A 17,795-nucleotide genomic window follows, 5' to 3' on the forward strand; every position below is an offset into this window, starting at 1 on the left:
GGCAGTGGTGGAGGTGGGCCTGCAGCCGAGACCCTGGCCAATGTTATGCAGCTTCTGGAGAGGCAGCGGAGGAGGAACAAGAAGAAGAGAGAAAGATGAGTTCTATTGCCGTTCAATCTTGCATTTCCATAGAATCCCTACAGTGCAGAAAGAGGCCTTTAGCTCAAGTCTGCAACAAACCTCTAAACAATCCCCATAGCCCTGCATTTACCATGGCCAATCGACCTCACCTGCACATCTTTGGACTGTGGGAGGAAACTGGAGCATCCGGAGGAAACCCACATGGGCACAGTGAGAATGTGCATACTCCCAACTCATTCCCCTGAAGCTGAAGTTGAACCCGGGTTCCTGGCGCTGTGAGCCAACTGTGCTAGCCACTGAGCCATAGTGTCGCCCTAATATTCAGTGTTTCAAGATGGTGCCAGAGAATGGTGACACTTTGCGTTTAATACGCAAAAAAAACCCCACTTTTTAAACAGGTGGCAATAAATTTAAATCTGTTTGCAATCTATTTCAGAAGGCTTGGTTGAAGGGGACAAATGTGTGGTAGCTAAATTTCTGATGACCGCAGGATAGGTCGGAGAGTACGTTGTCAGGAAGTAGACTCTGCAAAGGGACATAGATTGGTTAAGAGAGTGAGCAAAATGTTAAGAGTATAATGTGGAAAAATGTAAAATAGTTCACTTTGGCAGGAAGAAGAAAAAGAAATTTTATTATCCATATGAAAGACTAGAACTCAGGGATTGGAGTGTGGTAGTTTATGAATTAGGTTAGTTTGCCTGCACTATACAGTAAGTGGTTAGGAAGGCAAATGGAATATTGGTGTTTATTGTTAGAGTATTCGAATACAAAAGAAAATTTAACTGCAGCTCTACAAGACTTTGGTGAGACCACATTTGGAGTACAAAGAGTCTTGATCTCCTTATTGAATAAAAAAATTAAGAGTAGTTCAGAACACTCAGCTGGCTTATTCCTGAGGTGAAGGTGTTGTCTTGTGAAGAAAGATGGATACAGGTTCAGCCTGTACCATTAAAATTTAGAAGAATGAGTTGTAACACAAGATCCTGAGGGGTTGGATGGGGTGGATATTTTTGAGGATATTTCCTCTTGTGGGAGAGATTATTGCTGAACATAGTATAAAGCTAACAAATCTCCCTTTTAAGATGGGCATGGGGAGAACCTTTTTCTCAATTGTTAGTTTATGAAATTCTCTTCCCTTGAAAGGAACAGAGGCTATGCTGTTGAATTTAGTCAAGGCAGAGTCTTTTTTTTTTGTTGTGCCTTTTGTTAGGCAGGGGGTGAGATATGAAAATGGAGTTAAGACGATAACCAGATCAACCCAAAATGTTATTGAATTGTGAAGCTGACTTCATGGGCGGAATGGCTGACCTCTGCTCTTCTCTCCTATTCTCCAATATTCCTGTATAGCATGATGACTTGGACTGTCATCATCATAAAATCATTAAGATATACAGCATGGAATCAGACACTTTGGTCCAACTCGTCTATGCCAACCAGATATCCTAAATAAATCTAGTCCCATTTCCAGCATTTGGCCCATATCCCTCCAAACCCTTCCTTTTCATATTCCCATCTAAATGCCTTTTAAATGTTGTCATTGTACAAGCCTCCAGCACTTCCTCTGGCAGCTCATTCCATGCACGCACCACCATCTGCATAAAAATGTTACCTCTCGGGTTCCTTTTAAATCCTTCACCCCTCACCTTTAAACCTATGCCCTCTAGTTTTGGACTTCCCCCACCCCAGGGAAAAAACCTTGTCTATTCACCCTATCCATGCACATCATGATTTTATAAACCTCTAAAGCCACCCCTCAGCATTCTATAGGGCTCCAGGGAAAATAGCCCTAGTCTATTCAGCCTCTCTCTTTAGCTCAAACTCTCCAACCCTAGCAATATCCTTAAAATCTTTTCTGAACCCTCTCAAGTTTCACAACATCCTTTCTGTAGCAGGGAGACCAGAATTGCACACAATATTCCTAAAGTGGCCTAACCAATGTCCTATCGAGCTGCAACATGACCTCCCAACTACTATACTCAATGCTCTGACGAATAAAGGCAAACATACCAAATGCCATCTTCACTATCCTATCGAGCTGTAACTCCACTTCCAAGGAATTATGAACCTGCACTCCAGGGTCTCTTTGTTCAGCAACACTCCCCAGGACCTTCCCATTAAGTGTATAAGTCCTGCCTGATTTGCATTTCCAAAATGCAGCACCACACATTTATCTAAATTAAACTCCATCTGCCACTCCTCTGTCCATTGGCACATCTGATAAAGATCCCGTTGGACTTTGAGGGAACCTTCTTCACTGTCCACTACACCACCTCCAATTTTGATGTCATTTGCAAACTTACTAACTGTACCTTCTAAGTTCACATCCAAATCATTTATATAAATTATGAAAAGCATTGGACCCAGCATCGATTCTTGTGACACACCACCACTGGTTAAAGGAACTTTTGTCAAATGCCTTACTGAAGTCCATATAGATTGCATCCATTGCTCTGCTCTCATTAATCATCATTTTTACTTCTTCAAAAAACTCATTCAAATTCATGAGACATGATTTCCCACACAGAAAGCCATGTTGACGATCCCTAATCAGCCCTTGCCATTCCAAATACATGTAAATCCTGTCCCTCTGGATTCCCTCCAACAATTTGCCCATCACTGATGTCAGGCTCACCGGACTATAGTTCCCTGGCTTTTCCTTACTATATTTCTTAAATAGTGGCACCACATTAGCCAACCACCAGTCTTCCGGCACCTTGCAGTGACTATCGATGATACGAATATCTTAGCAAGGGGCCCAGCAATCACTTCCCTCGCTTCCCGCACACTTCAAGTGTACACTTGATCAGGTCCTGGGGATTTATCCACACTTGTGTTTTAAGCCATCCAGAACCACCACTTCTGGATATAACAGACATATTCTCTCTCTCTCTTGCACATCCTTCTCCAGAGTGAACACGATGCAAAATACTCTGATAGCATCTTCCCCATCTCCTATGATTGCACATGTGGGTGGCCTTACTGATCTTTAAGGGACCCTATTCTCTTCCCTCGTTATCTTTTTGTCCTTAATGTATTTGTAGAATCCTTTTGGATTCTTCTTAATCCTATTTGTGAAAGCTATCTCATACCACCTTTTTGCCATCCTGATTTCCCTCTTAACTATACTCTTACTGCCTTAATACGTTTCCAGGGAATCACTCTATTTCTGCTGTCCATTCCTCAAGACTAGGTTATATTTTGCACCTTCTCTAGTAGGTACATCCACATACTGAATCAGAAAGTTTTCTTGTATGCACTTAACAAATTCCTCTCCATCCAAGTCCTTAACAAAGAAATTTAAAATCCCCTACCATAACCACACTGTTATTCTTACATATAACTGAGATCTCCATACAAATTTGTTTTTCAATTTCCTGCTGACTATTTGGAGGTCTATATTACAATCCGAATAAGGTGATCGTCCCTTTCGTATTTCTCAGTTCCACCCAAATAACTTGCCTGGACGTATTTCCAGGAATATCCTCCCTAAATACAATCATAATATTATCCCTATTTAAAAACTCCGTTGCTCCCTTCTCTCTTGCCCCCCTTTTGATCCTTCCTATAGCATCTACACCCTGGAATAGTAAGCTGTCAGTCCTATCCATCTCTGAGCCACATCTCTAATTGCTAATGATATCCCAGTCCTCTGTTCCCAACAATGCCCTGAGTTCATCTGTCTTACCTTTTAGGCCTCTTGCATTGAAATAAATGCAATTTAATTCATCAGTCCTACCTCGTTCTCTGCTTTATTCCTGCCTGATCTCTTTCCTTATTATCTCTCTGAGTCTCCCCACCCAACTCTTAATTTGCATCCTCCTGAGCAGCTCTGGCAAATCTCCCTGGCAGTATATTAATCCCCTTCCAATTCAGGTGAAATCTGTCCTTCTCATACAGGTCACTTCTACACCATAAGCAATTTCAATGATCTGAAAACGTGAATCCTTCTCCCTGCACGGGTTCCTCAGCCACTCATTCACCTGCTTTATTCTCCTATTCCTACCCTGACTAGCTCATGGCACTGGAGTAATCCAGCTATTACTACCTTTGAGGACTTTTGAGGAATTTTTTAATTCCTGCCTAACTTCCTATATTTTCTCCTCAAAATCTGTGTCATTAGTTCCAATGTATACAATGACATCCTGTTGTCCCCTCTCCCCTTTTGAAAATATTCTGTACCCTCTCCCAGATATCTTTGATCCTGCCTCCAGGGAGGCTACCATTCTGATGTCTTGCTGTTGGCTGCAGAATTGTCTGTCTGTGCCTCTGACTGGAGAATCCCTATCACAATCGATCGCTTAGAACCTGGCCTACACCTTGTTACATTAAAGCCAGTCTTGGTACCAGAAACCTGGCCGTTCATGCTACGTACCCCTACGAGTGCATCACCCCTTTTTCCAAAACAGCATACTTGTTTGAGATGCGGATAGCCACAGGAGACTCCTGCATTACCTGCCTTCCTTTCCTACTTTTCCTGGAAGTAACCCATCTCCCTGACTGTATCTGTGGATTATCTCCCTCCCTGCAACTGCCATCCATCACTCCCGACGCCCCCCAACTCTTGTAATTTCTTCATTGCCTCTAACCACTACTCAAACCGATCAATGCGATCTGATAGAACTCGCAGCCAAACACTTCCTGCAGAGGTAATCATGCTGTACTTGTGTTCAGGGTGAAAACAAACGTGCATTATTTTTATAAACAACAGTGTAAAGTAAGAAGCTGATTGGCTGTGTCCAAAACTACTTAAACCCATTCCTTTCCTTCCTAAAGGATTATACCTATTTGCACTGAAAAAACTTGACAATGCAAAGTAATGCCTTTATCATAGGAATTATTGAGAAAGAATACCACAAATAAAGTGGCATAATGTCCAGAAGGAGCAATACTGAGATTCTTCACTGAGCTCCAAACAGAAGCAAGTTGTATAGTATATAAAAGGAGCAGCTGATAATTTCAGCGACCGTACCAAACAACATGAAGTCACGTTTTCATGTCAAGATTCTAAAGCAACTAAAAAATTGGAAAAATACAATGCAACAATCATATAATGAATACAGATGTAACAAATAACTTTACATCACCCTGAAAATTTAAGTTGTAAAGATCATACGGAAAGTATAATAGGCTGGAGACTTCTACATCTACACAAAGAAAACACTTGAAAGGGACAGGGTTACAAGTGAGTCATATACATTGAGCTAGGCTTTATTGTACTGGAAAAGCAACTCTGCAGTGCATAAATTACTTTCTGAATAAAACAAAGAACCAAAATGGTGGCGGCTACAGGGTAGGGATTGTTCAGGCTCTGGTTCTGTACTCCTGCTCCTGCTCACCTAGCTGGCCACATTCTTCTTATTTTTGTTTTTGTTTTCTTCATTTCTTTTCTCTTTTTGTATCAAAGTTCAGCTTTTCAGCGGTTGCGGTGGAGGGATGCAGTTGCGAGGGCCTGCGGTGGCAGTGTGATGGATTCAGTTGTGGTCACAGCTTTATCAAAGGCTTCTTCATCAGTGGCTTGGTCCATTCCTCCTGGTGGTGGTGTGGCAGTTTCAGTGGTGGCATGGTGGTTTCAGTTCATTCCTCATGGCTATGGGAGTTTTGGGCAGTGACTGAAGTGGCAGTGGCTTCAGTGTCAGGGATTTGGTGATTCTGGTCTGTTGCTTCTTGCTATGGTGGCAATCCAGTGGCTTCAGTGTCTGCTTCAGCTGTGGTAGCATGGTGGGACCATGTTTGGGCGACTTTAGCGACAGCGTCCCTTAGCCACTCCAGAAACCCAGGAGTCGTGTAGAGAACAGAAGATGTACTTTGTCCTAACTTTGTCTCAATTATTTCTTTTTATAATTTGTGATTAAAATAGCATCAAATTGTGTTGGTTTATATACATCTACAGTATTTTCATAATTGCAAGTAACAATAGATTTCTATTCTACTCTATTTCCCAAAACTGAGGATGCTAGAAATCTGAAACAAAAACAGCAAATGGGGAAACTCAACAGGTCTGGCAATATCTGGGAAAGAAATCAGAATTAATGTTTCGAGTCCAGTGACTCTCTTTTTCAGAACGTGGTCCTTAGGCCATGAGAAGGGTCACTAGACGTGAAATATTAATTTTGCTAACTTTCTGAAATACGCTGCCAGTGAGTAAGGTCCCCAGTATCTACCTGTATGTCTACACATAGCAGGATGAAATTTTAAATCCCTCAAATCCATTCACTTAGAGGGAAAAAGCAGGCCTTGTACACAGCAGATATTCACCTCCACATAATTGTTTCTACTCAGTGTTCAATCCAGTAAAACATTTCTCGACTATACATTTCAGGTCCAAGCTTTAAGTATAAACATCAAGGCTGACATACCAGTACAGTACTGAGAGGATACTGCATTAATGGAGGTGCAATCTTTCTGATAAGACATTAAACTGAGGCTTTCTGTCTTGTTCAGGTGAATGTAAAAGAACCCATGAATACACTATACTCAAAGAAAAGCAGGGATGTCTTGGCCAATATTTCTGAGGCAATATCACTAAAATAGCTTTTTTGATCATTGTTACTGCTGCTGCTGCACACAGATTGGCTGTATTTCTGACAATACTGATTACACTTCTCTGGCTGTGTAGCATTTGAGAGAAGCCTTCATTGATTGAGTGAAGTCAATTATAATTGCAAGCATTACTTTTATTAAAATTCAACTTGTCTATGTAGTTACACATTTAGGATTCAACATCATTTTGTTACCATATCAAGAAAAGCAAGTATCCATGTTGAAAAGTAAAAAAAAATTATACAGGAGCAAAGAAAACATATCAGATGATAATCCATATCCTGTGAACTGGCTCGTAGTGAATCATATTTGCAGGAGTCAGGGCAGTATGAACGAGGTTAGCACTCTGATTTGACTTGTTCTGGGGAAAGAATAAAGTAATGAATTAAATATTTAAGGTAAACAGTTGTCACCACCACTGAGATATATTGAGAATAGAATTTCTATGCTTTGCAGTAGAAAGAGACATTCAGTGATGTGACCACTGTTTCAGTTCTATAAATTGACTGTGTACACAAACACACACATGTATGTGCATGCACACACCTTGATTCATTAATACGTTGCAGGATTAACTGTTTATGGTGCTGATAAATTAAGGTCAGTGGTGAATGCGAATAGTGCCTGTTAAAAACTGAAAGGGTTTTGCATTATGACAACACCAAAATTAGTGGCATAGTGAACAGTGCAAAGGTTTTCTAAGATTGCAAAGGGACCATGATCAAATGGGTCAATGGCCTGAAAAATGACAGATGGAGTTCAATCTGAATAAATAAGAGGTGCTGCAGTTTAGTACAACAAATAAGGGTAGGACTTATACAATTAATGGTAGGGTCTTTGCTTGGTGTTGTAGAACAGAGGGACCTAGGGGTTCAGGTACATAATTCTTTGAAATTTGCATCACATAGAGACAGACTGGTTTAAAAAGATGTTTAGCACACTTGCCTTCATTACTTAGTCCTTTGAATATAGAACTTGGGAAGTCAGGTTGAGGTTGTATAAGACATTGGTAAAGTCTCTTCTGGGATAGTGTGTCCAGTTCTAGACACCCAGTTACAGGAAGGATATTATTGAGCTGTACAGGGTTCAGAAAAGATTTACTAGGATTTTGCTAGGAATTGAAGGATTGAGTTCTAAAGAAAGGCTGGATAGGCTGAGTTTTTTTCATTGGAGGTTGAGAGGCGACCTTATAGCATTTTATAAAATAATGGGTATAGATAGGATTAATGGTAATTATCTTTTCCCTAGGATGGGAGATTTCAACACTAGGGGGCACATTTTTAAAGTGTGGGGGAGAGATTTTTAAAAAGGCACTGGTAAATCTTTTACACAGATGGTATTTTGCTTGTGGAATTCCTGAGGAAGTGGTGGATGTGGGTACAATCATAATGTTTAAAATTCATTTGGATAAGTACATGAATAGGAAAGGTTTGGAGAAGTAGGGGCCAGAAGCAGGCAGGTGGGACTAGCTTAGTTTGGGATTATGCTCAGCATGGACTGTTTAGACCACAGGGTCTGTTTCTGTGCTGTATGACTCTCTGACCTTACAGATAAATATACATCTTTCCCATTTACACTGGTCAAATATGAGCATGATGCTATTGTTTATTTCACCAGCAAGCCTGCCTGCTCAGTGCCATCAGAACGAATCTAGAAGATGGTAAAATGTCTTTGACTGCATCGTTAATGAAAATGAATTGATGTGATTATCGTACAGAAGAAAACTCAATTACGAAGTATGTCCATTTGGCCTATTGCTGTAGAACCCAAGTTCTGCTTTAGCTGCATTTTGAATATTCCTATTTTGCTTCTGGCACAAGCCAGGCAGATTATTGGAAATATTTATCACTGAGTTAAAAAAATGATTTTTGAATTTATAATTAAGTTTTCAGATTTCTCTTTTTTTTGGTTTTGGTAACAGTTTAAGTTACAGCTTAATGGCTTTCTTCATAGCTTGTTGAGACTGAGCTTTTTTAATCTTGCTCTGTAGAATGTTCTTTATTTATTTCATTATTCCTGCCATTTCACAGCAGCAAAGCCTTAAGCTCCAAAATTGCTTTCACTCAAAAACTCGGTATGAGTTCCACACAATTGAACCAAGGCAATCAAGGGGCAGCACAGTGGCTCAGCAGTTAACATTACTGCCTCACAGCAGGGACCTGGGTTCGATTCTACCCTTGGGCATCTGTCTGTGTGGGGTTTGCACATTCTCCCCAAGTTTGTGAGAGTTTTCTCTGGGTGCTCTGATTTTCTCCCACAGTCCAGGCTAGGTGGTTCAGCCATGCTGAATAGCCAATAGTGAACAGGGATGTGCAGGCTAGATGGGTTAGCTATGGGAAATGCAGGGTTACAGGGAGAGGGAAGGGGATGGGTTTGGGTGGGGATGCTCTTTGGAAGGTCAGTGTGGATTTGATGGGCCGAATGGCCTGCGTCCACACTGTAGGAATTCTTCTATTCCAAAAAGATGCGGTGTTCAATTTTAGTCTGTGTTGCATTACCTATCATGCCATCTGCAACAGTACACATGGTGTCAGAGCAGTAGGGGAAGGCAGAAGCTCAATCAACTTGCACATGCCCTGATGAGGCTTGATGATACCAGCGTAGAGGGATAACTTTCCCACACTTAATATCTTACTTGTTTAGCTAGGTATCTTCTGTGAAATTTTACTTCTGCACATATCAATGGATACTTTCTACTCATTCCTAAATAAATCTTAATAAAATAATTGATTTGCTCAAACCCAGAGGGACAAAAAAGTGTAAAATCTGTAATGCTTGCAAATGTATATACTGATCATTATGGAGCTTCAGTTTGCAGTATACTAGATGAGTCGAACCAGTATGTCATTCACAAATTTTCCTGCTTTTTTTCCTTCTGGGAAGTCTTTTTGTCAGCATCAAAATGTGGTGTTCTGTGGTCAGATGCAGCAGGAAAAACTCATTTGGTGTTACACATTATCCTATATTTCATCACTTAACAAGATCTACAACTCCCTGCCTCTGATTTAGGGCCCTGCTGCAAAAATAAATCCTCAAGATTCTTTCCTTTGGTTAATCATTACACTGTACCATTAAATGCCCAAAAATACAACACTTTTTTTAAACTTACTGTCTGGATAACTACTTTTTTTGTGTTTGTGGTTTATATGACAGCTATAAGGTGGGCTGTGGGGAGTGGAGGAGGTTGGAGAAGTCCACTTCCATGGTAAAATATTTAACATATGCCATTTTCAAAACAGTTTATCCCCTTGCATGTCTGGTGTTCATCAAGTTGAGGGGTGCAGCTCTAGGGAATGAAGTGTCAGTATTATATCAGACCCACTGAGGATCAAGGGGCTGCTGGTGACTCTTAGGTAGTGACTAACATTGTAGTGAAATCTGTCTTTAGGTTTTGAGTGAGGTATAAATAGTTCTGTTTTTGTCATGTGCACAATATATACTGTGTTCTAGTCTGCCTAATATCCTACCTTAACTTGCATTCGTCTCTTATTCAATAGAATGAGATTTAGCACATTAGCGGAATTATAACTTTCAAAATAGTTAGCAGTTTAGCAGAGCTCTCAGTTCTGGCTTTGTGCTGACTAAAGATTGGTTTGAAACTCCTACATGCTGGTAAAACACAAGAATCTTCACTGTGAGAGGAAACTTTTAACCTAGCACCTGGAAGGAATTTGGTGGTGAAAGGGCATGGTAGTCCAATTTCTCATCACTCTTGAAATGCATATTTCAAAATAATCCTACCTTTTGAAAGGAAACCTCTTCAACGTTACCGAAATAGAGGGCCCAGGTGGACTGATACAGCCACCCCCATTTAAATTTTGGTCTATGCTGCATTACCCATCATACTACCTGCAACAGTACACATGGTGTCAGAGCAGCAGGGGAAGGGACAAGCTCAATCAATTTGCACTTGCCCCTGATGAGGCTTGATGATGCCAGGGTAGAGGGATAACTTGCCCATACTTAATATCTTATTTGGTTAGCTAGGTATCTACAGTATTGTTTGTTTTTTGGAAATAAGTGACCAGTGGGCCAACACGGTGACTCAATGGTTAGCACTGTTGTCTCCGATCACCAGCGACCCGTGTTCAATTCCACCCTTGGGCTACTGTCTGTGATGTTTGCACCATTCTCCTGTATCGGTGTGGGTTTCCTCTAGGTGCTCTGGTTCACTCCCACAGTCCAAATATATGCAGGTTAGGTGGATTGGCCGTGCTAAATTGCCTACAGTATCCAGGAATGTAGGCTAGGTGGGTTAGCCATGGGAAATGCAGGGATTCAGGGACCAGATAGACGGGTGGGATGCTGTTCAGAGGGTCAGTGTAGACTCGATGGGCTGAATGGCCTGCTTCCACACAGTGGAGGTTCTGTGTTACTCATGTTTTTGCCATTCATAAACTCACAGTGAAGGTTATTCAGAATTGAGATGTATGACCTCGCAGCGGTCACTGTGTTCTTTCTGATTATCACAAGTAAAGCGGAGTGCTGTTCAACAGGCAGAACACCATGCAGAATATTTATAATGTTTCCCATTGATATGTATTGTGTGCAAAGGTCCATGGTCTCCTGATTTTGCGGCAAATGATCATGTTCACTGGATTTACCCCTACTCGCATTTATATTTTACAGGGTGTGATTTACAGACTGTCAAAGCAGGTTTCACCATTAGTGACTGAGACCTCTGTGAAAAGGCAAACAATGGTACACTTCTTTAACCAGTAAGATTAAAGAATCCTTTTTGAGCAATACAACGAAGATGATTTATTTCAGCCCATTGTGGCTAAAAACATGGTGGCTGTGTCCACTTAAACATGGGAGAGGATGCAGGACGGTCACAGAAATCTCAGTCAAAGACCGGCAAAACTCCCACTCACAGCCCAATGTGAATTGGGCTCTTTAATGAGTTAAATGACACCAGTTATTCCTGTGCCACAGCAAGTAAATGGTGGCTCAGGGATTATGGATAAGCTTTCTCATGCCTCCAGAATGATTTTCAGCAACTGCTATCAGGTTTGTCTGCAGCCTACAGGTTGCATTCCATTTTCAAAGACACTCAGGGCCTGATACAGGGGATTTGTAGCTGAAAACCACCTCCCTTCCCTTTCTTCCACTCCCAATGTCCCCACCTTTGCTGCGGATGCCTTCTCAATGACTCAATTCCAGAAGTGGTCCCTGGTAAACATTTTACAGTATTCCTAGCAGCAGCAATGTTCCTGGTTGTCCTGTTGGCAATGGAAAGTTGCCAGCTCTTTCCTCTGTCAGGCCTCAGAAACAAGAGCTTTCCCACTGTTCTCCATATAGTAGGCGTGACCAGTGTTACTTGCATAAAATTCCACCCAGAATATTAGCCAGCATGTGGGAGTTAGAATAGTTAATTCATGTAAGGAAGTAAAATGAAAGGTGGGAAAGAAAGCGAGCAGTTACAAGAGATGAAAAATGTTTAAACATAAGTTGTTTTAACCTTTACATTTAAAAAAGAAACTCCCCGACGATAATTAAAGTCTGATAGGATGAGACACCACATTTAAAATTTAATTTTTAGTGCTAGGTATGTCAATTGGTAGTAATTAAGTCTTACCATGCCAATAAAAATGCAGCTATACATGAATAGATAAGGAGTATATTTGTATATCCACTGTGTTTAGTGGATATCTATTTCCTAACTACTGCAACTTTGTGCTCTTCGTGTTCTTAAATGCAGTGTTTGTCCAATGGTTATTGGAAAAGGCATCAATCAGGCAAGATTGTATAGTTCAAAGGTCAACTAGAATTCCAACAGAAGTAGTTTATTTTCCAAAATAAAGAAGGAAACTTCTGAAGTTAAAATAACATCTTTAGTGTCTATCATGTCCTCCAGTTCTTGTAGTGAAGATGGGCTGTTTGCACAATGGAGAGTGTCAAGTGTCCTTTCTCCAGGGCTGCACAGGAGTGGGCAAGAATCTGAGAGACAGACAGCTAGAGAATGTGGCTTCTCTTGGAGCTTGCTGCCCTGTTCAAATTGGACATCAAAAGCAAAGTGACTTCAAAAGAATGTGGCTTAAAGATGTAACGATATTCAAAAAGAATAGGCAGTGATAAATAGTACACAGGAAATGCTGTGTCACATGGTCTGGATTAGAGAGATGAATTGAGTGAGTTTCTTGGCATTGCAACTTCATGATAAACAGGACAATAATTCAGATTTAGTGTGCAGTTTAAAAATGTATTTGCACTTGAATGAACAAGCCCAGGCTATGTTTTGTGCATCTTTGAGTGTCTCTTGCATGTTTCACCTGCTGATTCCATTTTCCCTGCCTCCTGTTTGATGCTGTACTGGTGTATTGAAATTTTTCCCTTAAATCTATCTGCTGCTCCCTTGTGTAGATGTTCAGTTCATCATTAGCTGGCTGTGTCCTCCAGTCCCATAGCTCTGAGGTCAACATGCTCTGGCCATTTCTGGTCTCTTCAGCATTTCCAACTTTTTTTGCATCCCTATTGGTGGCCATGTCTTCAATTACTAAGACCTGACGTTCTCCTTTAGTCTCTCCTCATTTAGGAAACTCCTTAAAAATTTACACTGCCTTAAGGTAAAAGAATTCCATGGTGTTTTCACAGGAGCCAAAATTGGAATATATTACTGTTCCTTTACTGTCTCTTGGTCAAATTGCTGGAACTCCCTCTTCAGCTCTGTGGATGTATCTACATCACAAGGGCAGCAACTGTTCAAGAGGCAGCTCACCATCACACTCTCTGGAGCCATTAAGGATGTACAATCAATGCTGGCCTAGTCAGTGATACACATATCCCATGAACACAAAGCCCTAATATCTCATGTAGTGTTACAATACAATGAAATCAGCAAAAGAAGAGTCATTTTGAGTTCAAAACATTAACTCTTTTTTTTTCTAATTTGCCAAACCTGCTAAGTTTCTTCAGTACTTCTGTTTTTATTTCTGATCTCCAACACCTGCAGTACAATGCTTCTACTTTTGTGTTTATTTCAGTCTTTGGTATGTTTTTGCAGTGTTTGTGCTACTGTTCACCTCACTTTTCTATGTGCTACAACTGGCTTGCCTCAGCCTGCATAGTTTACAACATGTTAATAGAAACTGAACATTTATAATTTAAACCCAAAAACTCAAACAGCTTGCCATACTAAAAATACAGACACTTTTTTTTGCAATAAGATGTCAAGTAACCTTGTCTCAGGTCCTTCCCAGTGTTTACTTATAATAAGTTAAATGCTTTGTATTTTCTGGAGCTGTGATGCCTTCTGCTTCCTTCTTTAATTAACTTTAAATTTAAACATTCCCTAAGGCCTCTGCCATTTTCATATTTCTCCTCCCTCCTATAGCCAATGTTCTTTCCCTTGCATCTCCATTAGATTTCTTACAACACCTCCACCCATAATGGATGCTGAAACTTCATTTGTCCCATACAGCAATTTCTCTCCGACCCCATGGCCCTTTCCTTTCCTTTCCCCTCCGTATTCCAGCCACTTGAATTCCAAAGAAAAGTCATAATGGACTTGGAACATTAGCTCTGCTTCTCTCACCACAGATTTTGCTAGACCTACTGAGTTTATGCAAGCCATTCTACTATAATGGCATTTTGTTAACAAGAATTCGCTATAATTTGGTTGACGAATTGGGGATACTGTTTCTGAAGCACAAACTTTTAAAACCTGTGTTAGCTGTAACACCATTACATCGCCAATACTTTAAGCACTGTTTTTAAAGCACAGTTTTTTTATAACATGGGGTCGCACAAGAATACATCAGTCGCGTTAGAGAAGAACTACCTGTTCTGCATTTGTCTGTTTTTAATTTGAATTAGTTGCTCACTCAGTGATTTCTGGATCATAAATTTACCAATATGAATTTTTTTTTTATTAATTCAGAATTTTTTTATTCTGGGCTTTGCTGGCTGTGCCAGTATTTATTGCCTATCTCTAATTGTCTTTGGGAAAATGGTGGTGAGCTGCTCTCTTGAACTGCTGCAGTCCTTGGGTGTAGTGACACCCAAAGTGTTGTGAGGGAGGAGTTCCAGGATTTTGATTCAGTGACACTAAAGGAACAGTAATTTGCTTCAAAGTCAGGATGATGAGTGGTTTGGAGGGGAACTTGTAGATAGTGGCATTCCCCTGTATCTGCTTCCCTTCTCATTCTCGATGGCATTTATGGATTTGAAAGGTGCGGACTGAGAGCTTTGGTGAATTTCTACAGTGTGTCTTATAGATGTTACTACACTGTTGACATTGTGTGTCAGTGTTGGATCAAGTGAATATATGAGGATGTGGTGCCAACTGGGCTGCCTTCAGAATGGTATTGAGCTTGCCCTGGAACTCAGACAGGGGTTTCAGTTTTGAAGAAGTCAGACTGGGCTTGACACATCAACTCTGTTTCTCTGTCCACAGACTGCCAAACCTGCTGAGTTTTTCCATCACATTTTGTTCAATTTCAGATTTCCAGCATCTGCAGCAATTTTGCTTTTATTTATATGTTGTTAAAAGGCACAGTTGTGCTCAAAGTTTGCTTTTGCATTTCACAAGCAATTTATTAAATTTAACAAATTTGTATGCAGTATGAGGAAGTACAGAATCTTCAAGTCTGCAGGAACAGTACCTTGATCTTGCTTTTATTGTTACCAGAGTGTGTCTGAGGGTGTGTCTCTGCATTTATGAAGCACGTTTACATTGATGTTGGAACTAACCTTGAGGTTTTGCATCTGTTCTGGAAAACCACAGAGTGCACACATTTGTTCAATGTGTCAACTGAAATGAATGCCCACAATGTTTCCTGAGAACAAAATATTCATGGAGATTCATCTATTGTATTCTTCAGCAATGATAAATGTTCAAAATATGAAGCAGATCAAGTGAGCATGGTCTCCGTTAGGACTTGCAGCCTTTAAATTTGCTGCAGTGTTTAACATGACCACAAATTGGTAAAGGCAATTAATTGGCTGAACTGCTTTAAATATTCTGAGGATAGGAAAGGTTTTAAGCCTTTTTTAAAAATATATTTAATGACTCCAGCTTGCATGTTACAGTGAGGTTTGAGTCAGTTGTATTTAAGACAATGCAAACTCCTTCACCGGGATAAACCTTTGTTTGGTAACTGCTGAATATTAAAATTGCAAATAGAGGAAAATAAAGTTGCCAATCCCATTAAACTAATGGTCATGACCTAAAGTATTAATTGTTTCTCTCAGAATATTTCCAGCACTTTCTGTTTTTGTTTTAGATTTACAGCCTCTGCTGTATTTATTTTTATCATTGATCTTCACTGGAACAATATTATTGTGTTAGTTTCTGAACCACCTCAATTAACCAAGAATTTTATGGAACACTGGCTATGTTTTAGGCTGGATTTTAACTGTATGTGGGTGGGATTTGATTGAATTAAAAACTCGCCCAAAAATTAACATTTATTCCAAGAACAAGCAGTTTCAGACTTTTCTTCAACATGCAAACAAACGTAACCTTAGAATTTACTGACGCATACCAAAGCCCACAAATTTATTTTTTTAAAAGTCACTACAGTCCTGCTGTCATTAGACAGAGACAACTGGTCATGGTTTAACCTGAGGGTCCCCACCCCTCAGCTGAGAGGAGAGTTTGAGAAGGGGAATCCTTCATTGTAACCTCAGCTGGTGTAGGAATTGAACCCACACTGTTGATGTCACTCTGCATTGCAAACCAACTATCCAAGCTAGCCAACTCCCGATGTATTAATTAATATGGCCAAAGAATAAAGTACTGAAGATGCTGGAGCTCCGAAATAGAGAAAAAAAACGAAGTGCTTGAGAAACTCAGCAGGTCTGGTACCATCTTTGAGGAGAGAAACTGAGTTAACATTGAGTTCAGTTTGTGAGTTCATAAGAAGAGTCTTCCTGGAGTTGAAAGCTTCTGTTTTTATTTGATTAACATGGTGCCAGGCATTCGTGACAAAAACCAGTTAATACTTTTCATTTTGGCAGGAATATCTTGGAATTTTACTGATCTGCTGGAAATGGTGAAGTTGTGTGCAGAGGGATAAAGAATCAGACATTTCAGACACAGAAGTCAGGATACCCCTATATGTCGTGGACTGTAGCACCAGCGAGAGGTTCCAGACTGATTGACTACTTGGCTCCCAGTTGAATGAGCATCAGGTCTGTGCAAGTGGAAGGCAAGGTGAGTCCACCCAAGTGGTTGGGCTAGAGGGCAATCCATAAATGGAAGATAAGGTCCATCAGCTGGAATGGATCTAATTATGCAGCACTGTGAATAACAGACTGGTCGATATCACCCACTTTGTGCTAATGCTGGAGACAGATTCATACCTTTTTCATTTAAGAAGTGTATTTCTTTTAGTTACGGCTGCCATCCTGTGGCTTTATTTGATATAGCAACTAATGCCGGTCGGTCCTGTCTATAAAATATATTTTCAATACCTTTATAATAGTTGTTTTTAATAAAGATGCTTCATATTAAAAATCTTGCGTCCACGAATGCTTCCTCTGTGAATAGTCAGGGTTCAGTTTTACTTCCCCCATCTCCGACAAACTAGGCTCCAAAGAAATTTCACTGGCCTTTGCTTCTAGAGTTAACTTTGTTTTAATCGGCACCTTAAGCGAACCGGCGTTCTCGATTTAGCGGCAAACATTACATACGCATCTCAAATACTGTAAATTTACTGCACTATCGCCATCTCCGCAATATCCGACTAGCCAGTCGAGGGTGCGAGTGAGAAGGCTCTCTGCTGTTAAGTTTAATTTAAGGCAAATTTGCATTTTATTTAAATAATATATGCTGCAAATAAAGTACAACAGTTATGTTTATACACCCTGCATTACATTTCTGTTAATTAAGTGTGTTTTCATGGACCTATTAATCAATCGCCACTCTCTTGGTCCCATGGTGCCGGTTAATAAAAAGTTTGCTGTAGTTTTTGAAGGAAAGAAGGGCTTATGCCCGAAACGTCGATTCTCCTGTTCCTTGGATGCTGCCTGACCTGCTGCGCTGTTCCAGCAACACCTTTTCAGCTCTGATCTCCAGCATCTGCACACCTCACTTTCTCCTGTAGTTTTTGAATGTAGGGCTGACTGTAAGATTTTAAAATTAACCTCAAATTACAATTTTATGCCTTAGTGTCATTATACCCAACCTTGCAAAACACTCTCAGCCACACACAGTGGTCTTCAGTCACATT

The 17,795-nt window shown here is 40.4% G+C and overlaps 1 long non-coding RNA gene across 1 annotated transcript; it reads left to right on the top strand.

Annotated features, from left to right (window-relative positions):
• The first annotated feature begins 486 nt into the window (after positions 1-486).
• LOC148138633 (uncharacterized) lies at positions 487-17,074 on the top strand. The gene is made up of 3 exons (XR_015753738.1): positions 487-8,357; positions 11,251-11,322; positions 16,582-17,074. It is a non-coding gene; the product is annotated as an uncharacterized LOC148138633 (long non-coding RNA).
• The last annotated feature ends 721 nt before the right edge of the window (positions 17,075-17,795 follow it).

Source organism: Chiloscyllium plagiosum, unplaced genomic scaffold (genome assembly GCF_037043375.1).
Source record: "Chiloscyllium plagiosum isolate Xiang-an unplaced genomic scaffold, Cpla_swu_hap1 HiC_scaffold_39, whole genome shotgun sequence".
NCBI classification, from domain to species: domain Eukaryota; kingdom Metazoa; phylum Chordata; class Chondrichthyes; order Orectolobiformes; family Hemiscylliidae; genus Chiloscyllium; species Chiloscyllium plagiosum.